Raw genomic sequence first — 15730 nt, forward strand, 5'->3', positions numbered from 1 at the left:
ATAGTTATTCATTCCTTAAATATAGTAATGTGAGTTCTGAGATCTTAGTGAGAAACTTCCTTGTTGAAATTACAAATACTGGTTCTGAAAGTGTAGATACGCTTCCTTAGATTAGCAAAATCAAAGAAGGTATAAGTTGTCCCATGAAAATAATGAATTTCCTATGTAACAATAATAATATTTTTTAAATAATATTTTTCCATATGGGAGCCTTGAAAAAAACTAAAATTCCCTTCAGGTCATTCGGTCCTAGAGGTCCAAGCGAATCAACCAGATAGAAGGAGCCTGGCTCTCCCCATAACATTTATTGGGATGGAACAGGGAGTTTCTTGGTCACTCCCACCTCCATCTCAGAGTTAGTTTTACAGTTTCTTATAGGTCTGTCTAGTGCTGGTCTAAATTTTATATCAAGTCATTTATTGCCTGATCCCCACTTGATTGATAAAAAATGCTGCTACTTGGTGTACAGTAACTCTGAAACAAAGCCAGCCATTTGAGGTTAGTATGTGAACAAATGGGCCACACAATGGCAAGAAGTTGGATCGTCTATAATCTATGCACAATCTTGGGCCCAGCCATGGAGGTCTAGCTTCTCTGCAGAAACATACAGACTGTGGCCTCTTTAAAAAGGTCTTACACATAGTGTCTTTACTTTTCACTCTAAATGGATCAGATTAGAGCTGACCAGCTCTTTAATATTTAAAGTTTCTTTTTCACAGTCCAGCCTGAAGCCTTGTGCCTATTTGATTTGTATAACTCATATCTGGCTGATGGTAGATTGAGACAAATATCATCTTTTCAGAACTTAAAATGACTCCATTTTTTCCCCTTCCCTGTGCCTCCCTCCCACCACAGGGCAGTGTTCTAAGAGCTAGGAGACGGACAGATGCCCACTTCCAGGGGCATCTATCTCTACCATCTACCCTACTTCCTCTCTACCCACTTCCATCTCTACCCCACCCATTCCTTAGGCTTTAGATTCTCTAGTTATTGTCCCTGGACCTCTGGGAAGAAATCAAGACATTATTTCATTTGATCAGGATCATTTAGAAATAGCAGAACCACTTTCTGCTCCGCTGCCGCTCACAGTATTGAGATGAGTAAATTAACGTAAATGGCTATTAGAGAAAGCAGGGGAGTGAATGTCAATGCAGCCCATGGATGACCTTCCTTTGGTGTCTTTCCACATCGTGACCATCGTGTAGACACTGGGGTATGTGCTTTGGGACTTGTATGCCAGGTTTTGGCCCTGGATACAAGCTCTGGATGGGCTGGACCAAACGTAGGAAGATGGACCACAAGGCCTCACGTGGTCCTCCCGTCCACCTTGCCACCTTCTAAGCCTGAAGCTAGCAGGTTTCTACACACTGAGCTTCCTTCCATGGCCTCAGGGCAAGAAAGTGCCCCCTTTTGTGGAGAGATGTTCTGTCCCTCATAGAAAGGGCCCCTTTACCCGTTATCAGAGTGTTTGGAAAGATTCTATGAAATAAGAGGAAAGAGATGGGAGGGGTGGGGAGGCATGAAAGAGAGAGAGAAAGAACGAGGATTCATTTCCGGGCTTTCTAACATCATAGGCTGGCTGTCAGCTCTCACTGAGCTAGGTCAGAACATCCCGCCCAGGCCACACCCTCCCTTCCCTCAGAAATCTGAAAGAAGTCATCAAGGGGCCTTTGACTTTATTCCCTAGCCTGGTCTGGGCATTGAAAAAATGACTTTCTCCTGGCTTCATGTTTGGCCTCCGGTGACACCCTGAGGGAGATGTTGCCTTTTCCTCAGTCACACACAGGCACGTACGTACACACCCTCCTCACACTCCCTCATTACGGCAAAATTCTCCTGCTTTGTGCAGGAGCTGTGAGGACTAAGCACTATCAGTGGGGGAAACGGGGGCAAGGAGAATGGGAGGAAAATTACTTAAAAGGACTTGCGGTCTGAAGATGGGCTATTTTTTAATCTTTATTTTGAAATCATTTCAGACTTATAGAAAAGTCCTTTTTACAGAAAAATGCAGGGAATTCCTGTAAACCATCTCATTTGCTTATCGTTTTCTATCATCTATCCATTTATCTTACATACTTTTTTCCTGAACTGGTTGAAAGTAAGTTACAGATATGATGCCCTTTTATCTCTAAAGACTTGAGTGTGAGATTCCCAGGGGAGAAAATGGACACTTTCTTTTATGACATCAATACATAATCAAAATCAGGAAATTATTTTGATACAATACTAGTACCTAACCTACACATCTGTTCCAAACTTCATCAGTTTTCCTAGCAATGTTCTTTACAGCAATAAACAAAAAAGTATTTGATCCAGAATCCAATCCAAGATCTCCTGTTGTCAGGTCTCTGCAAGTTTTTTCCAATTAGGTTAGTTCGTCAGTTTTTGTCTTTCATGACATTGACATTTTTGAAGGATAAAAGCCGCTTATTGAATAGACTGCCCTTACTTTTAGACCTTCTGATGTTCTTTCACAATTAGATTCAGGCTGCGCAGTTTTGGCAGGAGTACCATGGAGGTGATACTGTGCCCTTCTTAGCGCATCACATCCGGAGAGGCACGATACTGATTTGTCCCTTGTGATGCTAACTTGGACTGTTTGTTTCAGGTGGGGACTGTCAAGCCTCTCCACGGCAAAGTTACTGTATTTCTTTTTGAAATCAATACATATTTTATGAGAAGGAACTTTGAGATTGTATAAAAATACTGCTTTTCATCAAATTTTTACCCACTGGCTTATACCTCCATTGATAGCTCTTGCCTGAACCAATTACTACTACGAAGGTTGTCAAATGGCAATTTGGCCAGTGGGAGAGACTTCCAGCTCTCTCCTTTGTCTTTTTGACATGTCCAGGCAGGGCTATTTTTGAGAGAGGATATTCCAGAACTTGTCCAGAATATTCCTCCAAACTATGAAAATTTCAATATCAATCAGGAATCTCGTTTTTAACATTATGACAAAATAAACATTATGAACCAATGAATTTTAGAGTGCCAATGGAATAACAAAATGTTTGTTAAAGTGCATTGAATTGTCTCTCTCTGTACCAGACTCATATTTTAAGTCAAGGCTTGACTCCTCCCATCTCCCAGGCAGTCCATGTCACAGTGGACCTACTGAGGAAATAGCAGAGGAGACAGAAGGGGCAGGGAAGTGGGGGAAAGAGAATGCCAGATGGAGAGGTGAAGGAAAGGAAAAGAGAAGGAACGAGGCAGACTCCTCCCCTCCTCCATTCAGACCAGCCTTGTACCAACAGCCTCCTCACGTGCCCATCCATACTGACTCCTCCAGGAAGTCAGCCCTCTGCTGCCACGGGGATTCGTGTTGGCAAGATGCAGGATATTTTGTCAGAGGTTAGAAACAGTCACCTTCATCTCACAAAAGGCACTGGGAGACAATCTGGGTTGCAATGGAAGCAACTCAGGTTCCTTCATTACAGAAATACACTGGAAGGGATGGAGGGGAGAAAACACCGGATCAGTGATGTCCCCATCTCTCTCCTCACTGGGACTCCCACCACAGGCTGGAGGTGCTTCTGGCAGAATTGAGTGCAGGGGAAAGCCAGCAATAAATCAGCTCTGTCTTTACTAGCCGGGGGTTGCTATGGCAATAGGAATACACTGTAGGGTTTAAGAGATGTAATTTTCTGTGATTCACTGTGTATTTTTAGCCATTTTTCTTCCTGTATTATCTCCCTGTGGCAATTGCCTATTAATGCTGGTCCACACCAAGATTGGACTAAATGGTCCCTTCTCAGAAGTGATGAAAGTCCTGGAGACCAGTAAGTACCAGGGGGTTATGGCCCTTAGACCAAGGGAAACCTGGGAGACAGCCAGACTGGTTAAGGAGCTGGGTTAATAGGCATGGGTCATGCTACGTCTAAGGAAGAATCATGGAGAATGAAGGACCCCAGAAATGCGGCGCTGGGTTGCTTGGAATGGGAAACTGAGTCTCAGTACTCACGGTAGTCAGGGTGCTTGCAAGGTGTCAAGGGTAAACCTTTACCAGTCAGGAACAAAAACCCTGAGGAGGGAAGCTAGGACCCCTAGGGAAGCTAGCAAGTTCTGGACATGGAACTATAAAGGCATACCAGTCTTCTGTCAGACTAGCTCAAGCCTTACTACTGTGTGTCATTCTTTCCTTCTCTCCTTCCTTTAACGTTCTCACTCTCTCACCAAAAACTATAGAGGAGAGACTGAGAGGAGCTGGAAAACTCTACTGGTCTACTTGGCTATCTGTCAATAGTTATATGAGGAGTCTTTTCATTTCAGGCAACAGAAAATCCAACCTAAACTGTTGAAGCAAAATGAGAACTTACTGTCTCTATATCAAAAAGTTCCGGGCATTGAGCTAGCTTCAGGCACAGCTGTCCTCATGGAGCCAGATGACATCATCAACATCTGGGCTCTCTGTCACACCAAGTTCTTCTGATGTTTTGGTGTTCTGGCTGTAATAACATAAAACTCAGCTAATAGAGCCTTCAAGGAAGTGTGGTTTGTTTTTCTCATATGAGAAATCTGGAGATAGGTTTATTTTTCTCATCTAGTAAGTAGCCCAGAATAGGCATAAATGACATCACCAAGCAACAGTTCAGTAATATCATCAGGAACTCAGCCTCTTTCTTCATTTCTGTTCCACCATCTTTAGAGTCATAGGAGGACAATTCCAGTTCCAGACATTCAAGGCAGAAAGAAGAGACTGCACATAATTCTTTTATCCAGAGAACAGCAAGAGGAGCACAGCCTGGTCAGGAAACGCCTCGGCTCTTGGGCTTCCGATCAGCCTGGCCAAGACTTTCTTGGAGCTGAGCTCCAGCCTAAGGTTCTTTCTACCCAAATCCTCTTTCCTGTCCTCTCTCCTTCGGCAAGTCTCAGGCCTGCCTTGTTGCCTGAAGGCTCTTCTCACCAACCTCTGCTCCCCTGCCCTTTATTCTTCAAATGTGTCCTGCCAGGACTTCCCTGATGGTCCAGTGGTTAAGACTCCATGCTCCCAATGCAGGCAGTCCACGCTCACTCCCTGGTCAGGGAACTAGATCCCACATGCTGCAACTAAGATCCAGCACAGCAAAATAAATAAATCAATGTTTGTTTGTTTAAAAAAAAGGTGTCCTCCCCAATTCATCTATTGCATACTTCATTCCATCCTGGTGTCTGTTTCTCAAAGGACCCAAAATGACATGCCTCTTGTGCCTGCTTTGACTCACTGTACGGGCTATACCACAGGTATGCACGTTTCCAAAGATTCTCAAGTGTTAAGAAACAAGCAAGCAATGAAAAGAATAATTCAAAGTTAGGAGTGGGGCAGATCAAATGTAGACCATTGAAGGGGGCTGTTGACCTGACACTCAAAAAGTGAAGCCTCCTTCTCTGAGCAAGTTTCTGAATAGAAGGAAGACAACAGCCACTGCTGATCTTAAAGGAAACTGCTGCATTGCCTGTATTGGAGGTGAGTGGGAGTCTGAAACTTGCCAGGAGTCACACTGCAGGGCTGCAGATAGATTCTAGTCATTCTAACTTTCAACACTACTTAAGCGAGGAATTGATTCTTTATAGAAAGAGCAAAGGCTGCTACTTAACTCAGCCCAAGGGAGAAAATAATCAATTACGCGAAATACACTGGCTTTTGACAAGGTTCTCCAAAGGATTGATCATGGGATTACCCTTGCTTCCCCCAGGAGCATGCGCCACAACCACCCCAGCCCACCCCCCTCAGCCACTACCTTCAGGCTTATCCGGTGATGGCTAACTGGAAGTACAGGTGGATGCAGCCTACAAACATGTTTGACTTGGTTCCCACAGTGTTTTGTTTTGTGTTGCTTTTTATAAAACTTAATTCTTTTGGACTCTGTGGGAGAGGAAGAGGGTGGGATGATTTGGGAGAATGGCATTGAAATATGTATAATATCATATATGAAATGAGTCGCCAGTCCAGGTTCGATGCACGATACTGGATGCTTGGGGCTGGTGCACTGGGACTACTCAGAGGGATGGTATGGGGAGGGAGAAGGGAGGAGGGTTCAGGATGGGGAACACATGTACACCTGTGGCAGATTCATTTTGATATATGGGAAAACCAATACAATATTGTAAAGTTAAAAAAAAAAAAAACTTAATTCATGTCCATCGGATGGCATCATCGACTCAACGGACATGAGTCTGAGCAAACTTTGAGAGATAGTAAAGGACAGGGAATCCTGGCAAGCTGCAGTCCATGGGGTCACAAAGAGTCAGACACAACTTAGCAACTGAACAACAACATTAGTTGACAAGATTTATCAATTGGGATACTGCACATAAAAATCTGGAGTCCTTGCTTCTCTTGAAAATTCAGAGGATCTGGTTATACTCATTCTGCATTATACTGTTATACTATTCCTGCATCAATCAGGGCTGAAATCCCCATTGTTTCTATCTTATTACACCTGTTGGCCCTGAAGTCTTTTGAGCTTATGGTGCCAGGGTTAAACTGCTCAAGACAGGAAACCTCCTTGATTTTGAGCACTCAGGTTCAGATCATGAGGCCTGGAGAGCACTGGGCTGAAGTTAGCTGTGAGTTCCTTAAGAAAAATGAGTTACTAAGCAAATCAATAGGTAATAAACCACTTATTACCTGCAAAACAGCCTAAGTGCTTTATAAGTCTCCTCCCGTTTCACACCGACCTTGATTTTCACACCAAGTCAAGCCCCAGAGTTATCCCCAAGCACAGGAAAACTTCATGACCTGTCCAAAGTCAGAGAGTCCATAAGCAACACAGTCAGAATGTGAAGCCCAGACGCTGACTTCAGAGCCCACACATGTATCCACTACACTGTGATGCTTCCACCTGCATCACAGGGTTGTCCGTGAGAATTATACAAGAGGGTGTAGGCCAGGTGCTTTTTGTAAACTGTAAAGTACCAGAGCAATGTTCACTATTATCTATCACTTGATCACTGCAATTTTTTTTCAAAATTGAAGTTAAAATTCACCCAATCAGTTGGGCCCCTTTCTGTTTCTTTCAAATTAATGATTTTTCGTTTAAAGAGAATCAGAAGCTATAGGTCAAACATCATTAGTCCTATAGTGCCCTCTACTGACCACAGCCAGGAAAATTGTGAAATTCTAACAGGTGATTGTGACTTCCTTGGACCCCTTGAACAAATGTTTCCAGAGCATGTACTTTGCCTCAGGCACTGTGCTAGCTGCCATGTGGCCTAGAGAGACTAGGAATAGAGGACACAGGAGGTCCCTTTCCAGCCAAGCCTTCCCTCTGTGATTTAGGTATAGGAAAAGGAAAGCCAAGGTCAAGGGTGACCCCATGTCCCATTGTAACATCACAGAGAGAAGCTCAGAGTCAGACATCACTGTCACTATCTCCCTTAAAAGGACAAAGCAAGCCCAAAACCATGAGGTGAACGGTACCCCAATGCAGGGGAATGCAGGTAAACCAATTCTCTGGCAGGGAGAAACTCTGATTTGTAGTGTTTGTCCATTTTCATGGTGGAAATACTCCCCCAAGACCAATTTCAAGCTGTTATCAACATGATGATTCACAAGATTCTTGAAAACAGAACAACTGGCCTCTTGAAAGCTGGAAGGAGCTGACTCCAACACACCACTTCTTTTATCTCTCGAAAAAACAGGCCTTCTCATCTTTCTTCCCAATCAACTGGACTTGAGAATTTTTCCAGCTGGTCCACACTGATGAGCGGGGATACACCAGCCTCTCACCCCAGCGAGGCTGACACCCAACAGAGAAGGAAGACTGCCAGCTGCAGTGTTCCCTGAGCACCCTCTGATGGCTCTGCCAATGGTTGCAGTTTACCTTCCCTCTTTCCAGCTCTGAAAGAGAATCTGCCTCACCCTCCACCTCCCTGTCTTCATCTCTAAACTCCCTGCCTCAGCCTGGAAGCCTCTACTCCATCAGAGGGCACCTCCAGGCTCCTAGAGGAGCCCAGGACTAGGGTGTAAAGAGGCTGGCCAACCCTGGATCTTGTGCCTCTCACTTTGTCCAACACAAGGAAGAAGCCCTGCCTTGGGCCCAGGAAAGGAGGAAAGTATGCGGCCATGGGAGACTGCAGGGAGCAGTTCCCTAAATGTCTCCAACTAGAGTGGTGAGCTGGGCAGAGCAAAACCCAGCTGCTCGGAGCTCCAGAGGACCAATACCGTGAAGGCATGTTTTCTACTCAGCTCAGAAATCATCACCAAATGAAACCAGAAGAATGATGGCCCCAGTTCTCCAAAGAGCAGCCGCCAATCTTCACCTCCCATGAGGTTAGCATTTCCCTCTGCAGCCTTTCAATCCTCTCATCCCAAAATTCTGGACTCCTAAGAGATGAGGGAACCTATATTAAGAAGGCCAGGTTCCACTCTGGCTTGTATGTGTCCTTGAGAAAGTTTTTAAACCTCCTGAGGCTTGTGTTCTGAAGCTGAAATAGAAATCGTCATCAGAGAGTGCTGTTGAGAGGATTAAATTAGAATGTATGTGAGAAGGACTTTACAAATCAGAGTGTTCTATAAATGTTTGTTATTTTTCTACCTGAGAGAGGTAGTTATGTGGGTTTTTTCCTCTCCTTATTAAACAAACACATATTCTCTACGGGAATTCAGAAAAAAAAAATTTAAGCATTAAAAAAAAAATTCAAATCACCTACAGTGAACCACCATGCACATTTGGTGTTTTCCCCAAGTCTTTTTTTTCTACGTGGATATAGATACACCATTGTTAAAAGAAAGGATGCAGATATTTATGACTCAGGGGTAGTGATCTCTCCCTTCTCCAGCCCACAGGCCTGACAGCGGTGTTTCTCTCCACCCCTGCAAAAGGAAAGAGGGCAATTAGTCTCTCACTAGAAACAGGGCTTGCTGGGATCCCAAATAAGGAGACCTCGGAAACTGAACCTGTTCCTCCTGATAGAGGCTTTCAAACTTTTTGCCCTGCAAGCCATTTTGGAAAGACCACATGCCCTTAGGGGTCTCCTTGCCTGCTTACCCTGATTTGTAAAATCAATTTTTAAAAATTATCCACTGTACACGGGTTTGATCCCTGGTCTGGGAAGATTCCACATGATGAAGAACAACTAAGCCTGTGCTCCATGACTGTTGAGCCCAGGAGCCACAGCTACTGAAGCTGGACTGCCCTGGAACCCACGCTCTGCAACAGGAGAATCCACCACAATGAGAAGCTTGTGTACTGCAATCAAGAGTAGCCCCTGTTCGCCGCGGCTAGAGGAAGTCCATGTGCAACAACGAAGACCCAGTGCAGCCAAAAATAGATAACTAACGAATGAATAAAATAATGCATAGAACAGGGAACGCTATTTTAGTGCTCTGTGCTGACCTAAATGGGAAGGAAATCAAAAAAAGAGGGGATATATGTGTATGTATAGTTGATTCCCCTTTCCACACAGAAGAGACTAACACAACATTGTAAGGCAACTAGACTCCAATAAAAAATTTTTTTAAGTTTTTTTTTTTAATTGGGAAGCCTTTCACCTAGTAAAGCATATACTGCTGCAGCTCTGCTGTTCAAATGCTCGTTCTTGGGCACCTTTCAATGTGGAACTGAATTTGCTGTAGGAAATACTTTTGAAAACCTCACACGTTTTTCTGTGGCTGGCCCATGAATCACCAGAGGAACCCATGTAGAACATCAATGCAAATCTGTTCCGCTGGGTCCTCTCTCGGTATTAGACAAAATGTCATGCTTTCCTCAATATTATCAAGATCCTATCCCTCACTTCTGCCCTAAAACAGGTATTTCTCTGGCTGTCAGAAGCAACCTGGGTCTTTCCCTCTCCGTTATGATAATGCTCGGGGCCTTCTGAGTCACCTCATCCTGATTCTCCAACATTACACTGAGAAAACCAAAGTGTTAGTCCTTCAGTCGTGTCCGGCTCTTTGCGACCCTGAACTGTATAGACTGTAGCCCACCAGGCTCCTCTGTCCATGGAATTCTCCAAGCACACTGGAGTAGGTTGCCATTTCCTCCTCCAGGGGAGCTTCCCGAACCAGGGAGGGAACCTGGGCCTCCTGCATTTCAGGCAGATTCTTAACCATATGAGCCACCAGGGAAGCCCCACAATCCACTTGGGAGCAGGAGGTAACTTCAAGTCTCCGAACCCTTGGGAGGGACCTCAGATGCTTACACAACGTAAATGCACTGAGACGAAGGAATATGTCCTAAGAGCCACGTCCCAAATGCCACTTCTCTGTGGCGTGCAGGTACCAGGAGAGCTTATGACTAAGTATTTCCAGATGTTTCAGGCTAGATGGTGTGAAATCCAGGGCAGGCACTCTTCCCTTGAGTGCCTACGACAAGCCCAGCAGCCTCTTGCTACTGCTCCTCTCCAGACACACATAAATGCAAGGAGCAAAGGACACCTCCTCCATTGGTCCTTTCTGCTGCTGCCACAACAAAAGTCTTGGTGATTTCTGTCTCCTAAGAAAATGTGTAGCCCCACGCAGAGCACAGGTCCTGCCATATTCCTTCAGGGTCCCTGTGTATGAGAGGTCCCCTAGCGTCCATGGTAAAAACCTGGGCTCTGGGCCTAGGCATGAATCCTGTCTTCACCACTTCCCAGGGAGTTTGGCCTCAGGAGAGGGTCTCTACCTTGTGAGCTTGAAGAAGGGGTTGTGAGTGTGTCCCACGGTCATTCGTGAAAGACTGCTTTGCAGGAAATGGTGATGAGAGATACAGGGCTCCTGAAACAGGCAGCTCGACACTTCACTCCCAAGCACAGCTGCAGCAGTAGGAGCCGCTGGGCAGGCTCAGCAAGGGTGGTCTCACTGCTCTCACACGCCTGTTGCACCTGCCTGTCTCCACTGAACTTTCTCAGTTCCCCCGCAATCCTCTAAAGTCAGCACCAACCAATCAGGGCTTTCCTCTTCTCTCCAGTTGAGCTGTGCTTCTGAGTGGGTAACCCCAAGGCCTTTCCCACCTCTTAACCAGGACTTCCTTCCTCAGCAGGTAAAGGTAAAGGTGGGCTTTCTCCAGCTCTCAGGAAAGCACATCACCTATTTATGATCTCCTCTTTGTAGGCTCACTTCCCAGCGCCCAAGGACAGCAATTCTCTGATTCCAGTCCAGGGTTCCAGAACTACTGCAAAGCAGGGTTCTCCAGCTACCCCCGCCACCCACCCACCAGCTTGTCCACAGCCTCGCTTCCAGGGGCAGGAGTCAATGTAGACGTGGAAGCTCCAAGCCCTAACACCATCCAAATAGCTTTATCTGGTCTTCAGCTCTCACCACCAGAACGTGGGACACCTTCCATGATCCTGACTGTCTTCACTGTAAGATTTAGATGTCGCCTGTCACTGAGGCCACCCCTGAAAAAGCACACCCCCCACCATCCCCTGTCCCCCATTTCCTGTTGAACGCCAAGCCTAATTTTCCATGTGGAGAAGTTTTAGAAAAGCACTTCTTCTCTCAAATTCTCTCAAGATGTGACTCAGACAGCGTCTCCCTGCCAACTTCTCAGAGTCCTTCCTAACTCTCAGGAAGCCAGACTTCCGGCCCCTCCCCCAGCCCTGGGAGCAGCCGGAGCCCTGTGGGTGCAGTCAGATCGCAATGGGAACCAGCCATCACATCTCTGGTGAGTTCACATCTTTGGGGCCAGCACAAAAGTTACAGCAAAGCACTTTCCAAACCTTCTGATCTGATAAACGGGGAGCTCCATGGGCCCGTGGAACAGTCACTAAGGTTAAGTTCTTGTTGGTTTCCCCACCCTAAACAGTCTCTTTCCCCCGATACAGACAGTCCCGCAGGCCTGCTGACAGGAAAGCTGCGGAACCAAGGGAAGCAGCTTCTGACTGGAAAAGTGAAAGGAGCCAAAAGCCAAAAGGCTCAGATTACTTGTAGGGGCTGGTCTGGGAGGCCCTCGTCCAAGCTCTCAGCTCAGAGGAGATGACGAAGAGACTGGAGACAAGGAAGGTAAAATCGAACCTGTCCTGGCAGTTGCTGATCCAGTCGCCACCGCAAGGAGGAAGTCACTGCTGCGTGTGCTTCTGAAACTTCCAGCCAAGACCCAGAATCACAGAGTGGGGCCACCGCTTCTAGGCCGGCCAACAGGCAGCTGGGAACCATGGGCGTCAGCAGGCTGCCCTGGAGTGGGAGGCAGGGCCCCTGAACCTCAGGGCTGCCGTCAGCACCTGGAGGACGAAAGACGTTGGTAAGAAGGACCAGGAGGCCCATCCGCTGCTGGGTTTGCCTGGACAGCTGAGCCGAGTTGAGGACTCCCACTCACATGGCCTGGTGGGTTTAAGGGAGAGGAAGGAGAAGGGGGTTTAACCTGGAGACGGACAGAGAGAGGGCAGGGAAGTGGGGGAGGGATGGGGAAAGGATGGAGGAGAGAAGGGAAGAGATGGGAGGGGACCCGGAAGGCAGTGCCTAGTTTTAGTGGAGGGGAATATTTTCCCAGTGTAACCCACCACACAGCTGCCCATCACGTTCACACAGTTATCCTTAAAAGCTGTACAGGAGAAAGTCATTTTTTTCACATGGCCTGGTAGTTAAAGGCTAGGGATCTGGAGTTAGTCATATAGTTTCAAATCCATGCTCTGCTTCTTCTCCCAGGGGTTGACCAGGATAAACGTCTTAACTTCTCTAAACCTCCATTTCCTCATCTATAAAATGATGACAGAAGTCCCTACCTTTAGGGTTGTTGTAAGAATTAAGTCAGGTAATGTTTATAAAACATTTAACACAGAGCCTGGTACCTGGAAAACTTTCCCTTGCTACTTTTGTCACACGTGTAGATAAGCATCTGGATAAACAAGGTTTCCCGAAGCAAAACCTTGTGGAAGATGCATGTCTAGCCCCAGGATCTCAAAGATACAAAAAAAACAAATTTCACAATAGCCAGTGGTAGGGTGCTAATGTCTCCATCTGTAGTGCTCAGTGGCTATGGCTTGATCTATGAAGGGTGTAGCCAGATTCATTGTAGACATGCTCCACTGTGACGATAGCAGACGATTTGATTTCCCTATTTCTTGTTTCTTTTTCTTATACAAAATTGTGTCTGCCTCCCTCCAAGATGGGATCTGCAAGACCTGGGGACCTTATTAATTCACAAGGAGGGCCAAAAGAAGCAGGAAGAGCACTGACCAGCATGGCCCAGGGCCCCCAACCTGTTCCTGACTGTACCTTGGGCTATGAGCCTTCCTGCTCCTCCACAGAGTGTGCATGGAAGGTGTGGAGAGGCCACGACACAGTCCACATCTCAGGACATAACCAGTGGTGTCAGGAAACAGACTAAGTGTAGCCAGCTTGAGGCCAACATTTTAGCTCAGTTTTCACAAGGTCACCTAATCTTTAAATCGGAGAGGATGGCAGGTGCTTGAGCTATCCAGGTGTGATCCTCGCTCCATGGCATGAGCTCAGATGTGCTGCAAACCATGGCTCTCAAATCTCCCTTCTACACCCCTGTCCCAACACCTGACATCTAGACCAAGAAGGTCATTCCTTGAGTCACAGGGTTGGCAAACAGGTATTATTGCAAGTGCCAACTCCAAGTTATTGACATTAGATTTTGTTTCAGAAAGATTCTCAGGCCTTTTCTGGTCTCAGCGGGATGTTTCCAATCAATTAGCAGTGTCTGCAATGGACACTGGAAAAGAAGTGCCAATGGTTTTGTACAGAATTACTGTCCTTAAAAAACACTTTGTTTTTATATTTACAGAGCAACTATATGGCCAGTAGAGAATGCGTGAACTTGTAATGACTAACAACCATATCAGGGCCTTGAGGGCATAGGAGGCGGAACAGGGACTTTCTTTATTACTGTTATTATCATTCTAACTTTTATCTTACATTGTAATATAGCTGATTAACAATGTTGTGATAGTTTCAGGTGGACAGCAAAGGGACTCAGCCATACATATACATGTATCCATTCTTCCCCAAACTCCCCTCCTATCCAGGCTGCCACATGACATTGAGCAGAATTTCCTGTGCTATACAGTAGGTCCTTGTTGGCTATCCATTTTAAATATAGCAGTGTGTACATGTCCATCCCGAACTCCCTAACTATCCCTTCCCTCCACCCCCCGCCCCTGTAACAATAAATTCATTCTCTAAGTCTGTGAGTCTATTTCTGTTGTGTCAAGTTCATTTGTATCATTTATTTTCAGATTCTGCATATAAGGGATATCATATGATATTTCTCTTTCTCTGACTTACTTCACTCAGTGTGACAATCTCTAGGTTCATCATTACTGCAAATGGCATTATTTCATTCTTTTTTATGGCTGAGTAATATTCCATTGTATATATGTACCACATCTTCCCTATCCATTCTTCTGTTGATGGACATTTAGGTTGCTTCCATTCCTTGGCTATTGTAAATGGTGCTGCAATGAACACTGGAGTGCATGTATCCTTTCAGACCATGTTTTTCTCCAGATATGTACCCAGGGGTGGAATTGTAGGGTCACATGATGGCTCTATTTGTAGTTTTTTAAGGGATCTCCATACTGTTCTCCATAGTGGCTGTACCAATTTACATTCCTACCAACAGTGTAGGAGGGTTCCCTTCTCTCCACACACTCTCCAGCATTTACTGTGTGTAGATTTTTTGATGATAGCCAGTTTGACTGATATGAGGTGATATTTCATTGTAGTTTTTTAAAACGCTTTGTTTAGACATGATTTTCTTTTGGGAGGGAGATACGACACTGAGTCTTCATCGCTGTGTGTGTGCTCTCTCTAGTTGCAGGCAGTGGGGACTATCGTTCCTTTGTGGTCCATGGGCTTCTCATTGCAGTGGCTTCTCTTGTTGTGGAGCATAGGCTCTAGGCACAAAAGCTTCAGAAGCTGCAACATATGGGCTCAGTAGTTTTGGCTCCTGGGCTCTAGAGCATGGGCTCAGTGGTTGTAGCATGCAGGCTTATTTACTCCATGGCATGTAGAATCTTTCAAGACCAGGGATTGAACTCCCGTCCCTGCATTGGCAGGCAGATTCTTATCCACTGAGCCACCAGAGAATCCCCTCATTGTAGTTTTGATTGGCATTTCTCTATTAGTGATGTTGAATATCTTTTCATGTGCCTCTTGGCCATCTGTCTTGTTTGGAGAAATGTCTAAGAACACGGACTTTCTTAGAGGGGATTTAAGAATGGTATGCTGCCTGAGACCTGGTATTCATGGTTGAGGAGGACAAGCCCAGATGGGGGCACAAAAGGAAAGCTGGAATGACTATGCAGCAGTAACAGACCTTGGGTTTCTTGGGAAGGGACCAAAACATAGGTAACCACCTCCAAATGGGTCACCAAAGCAAATTCTAGCATAGCCCTTTGAGTTCCACCCTTCTGCAAGTCTAGGGCACCCCATACCCTCTGCCCAGAGAGAAGCATCCAATTCTAACTCCAATGTAAGTAGCAGCTACCAGGTACCTACCTCTATGTTCCAGCAGCAAGCTTGGTGCCTTCACACACACTGTATACATTTAACCCACTCCCACGTGGTAGGATTTTCCAAATTCCACAGTATTATATGTTATTGATCTATTTACTATAAATATATCATGTTCTCATAGTTTTTTTTTTTTTTAATCAAATAGTACCGAAGGGTCTGAAATGAAAAGTAAGCCCAAGTCCTACTATTCAGAGATAACTACTCTTCAAAGTCTCTTATTGGACACCCATGATTGTAACAGCATTATTCTCAATGTTCAGAAGGTGGAAGCAACCCAGGTGTCCATCAACAAATGTGTGGATAAACAAAATGTGGCATGTTTGTACGGTGGAATATTAT

General features: G+C 45.5%; 2 long non-coding RNA genes across 2 annotated transcripts in view; one reads left to right on the top strand and one right to left on the bottom strand.

The window, feature by feature from the left end:
• Positions 1–12049, bottom strand: part of LOC112587806 — a 103337-nt gene extending 91288 nt beyond the window's left edge. The window contains exon 1 of the long non-coding RNA XR_003112259.3: positions 11924–12049. This is a non-coding gene — a long non-coding RNA (uncharacterized LOC112587806). The remainder of the gene's footprint in view (positions 1–11923) is intronic.
• LOC102407390 lies at positions 11495–13915 on the top strand. Its single transcript, XR_328754.4, has 3 exons — positions 11495–11573; positions 11734–12232; positions 13014–13915. It is a non-coding gene; the product is annotated as an uncharacterized LOC102407390 (long non-coding RNA).
• Positions 13916–15730: the final 1815 nt, after the last annotated feature.

This window comes from Bubalus bubalis, chromosome 11 (assembly GCF_019923935.1).
Source record: "Bubalus bubalis isolate 160015118507 breed Murrah chromosome 11, NDDB_SH_1, whole genome shotgun sequence".
Taxonomy (NCBI): Eukaryota; Metazoa; Chordata; class Mammalia; order Artiodactyla; family Bovidae; genus Bubalus; species Bubalus bubalis.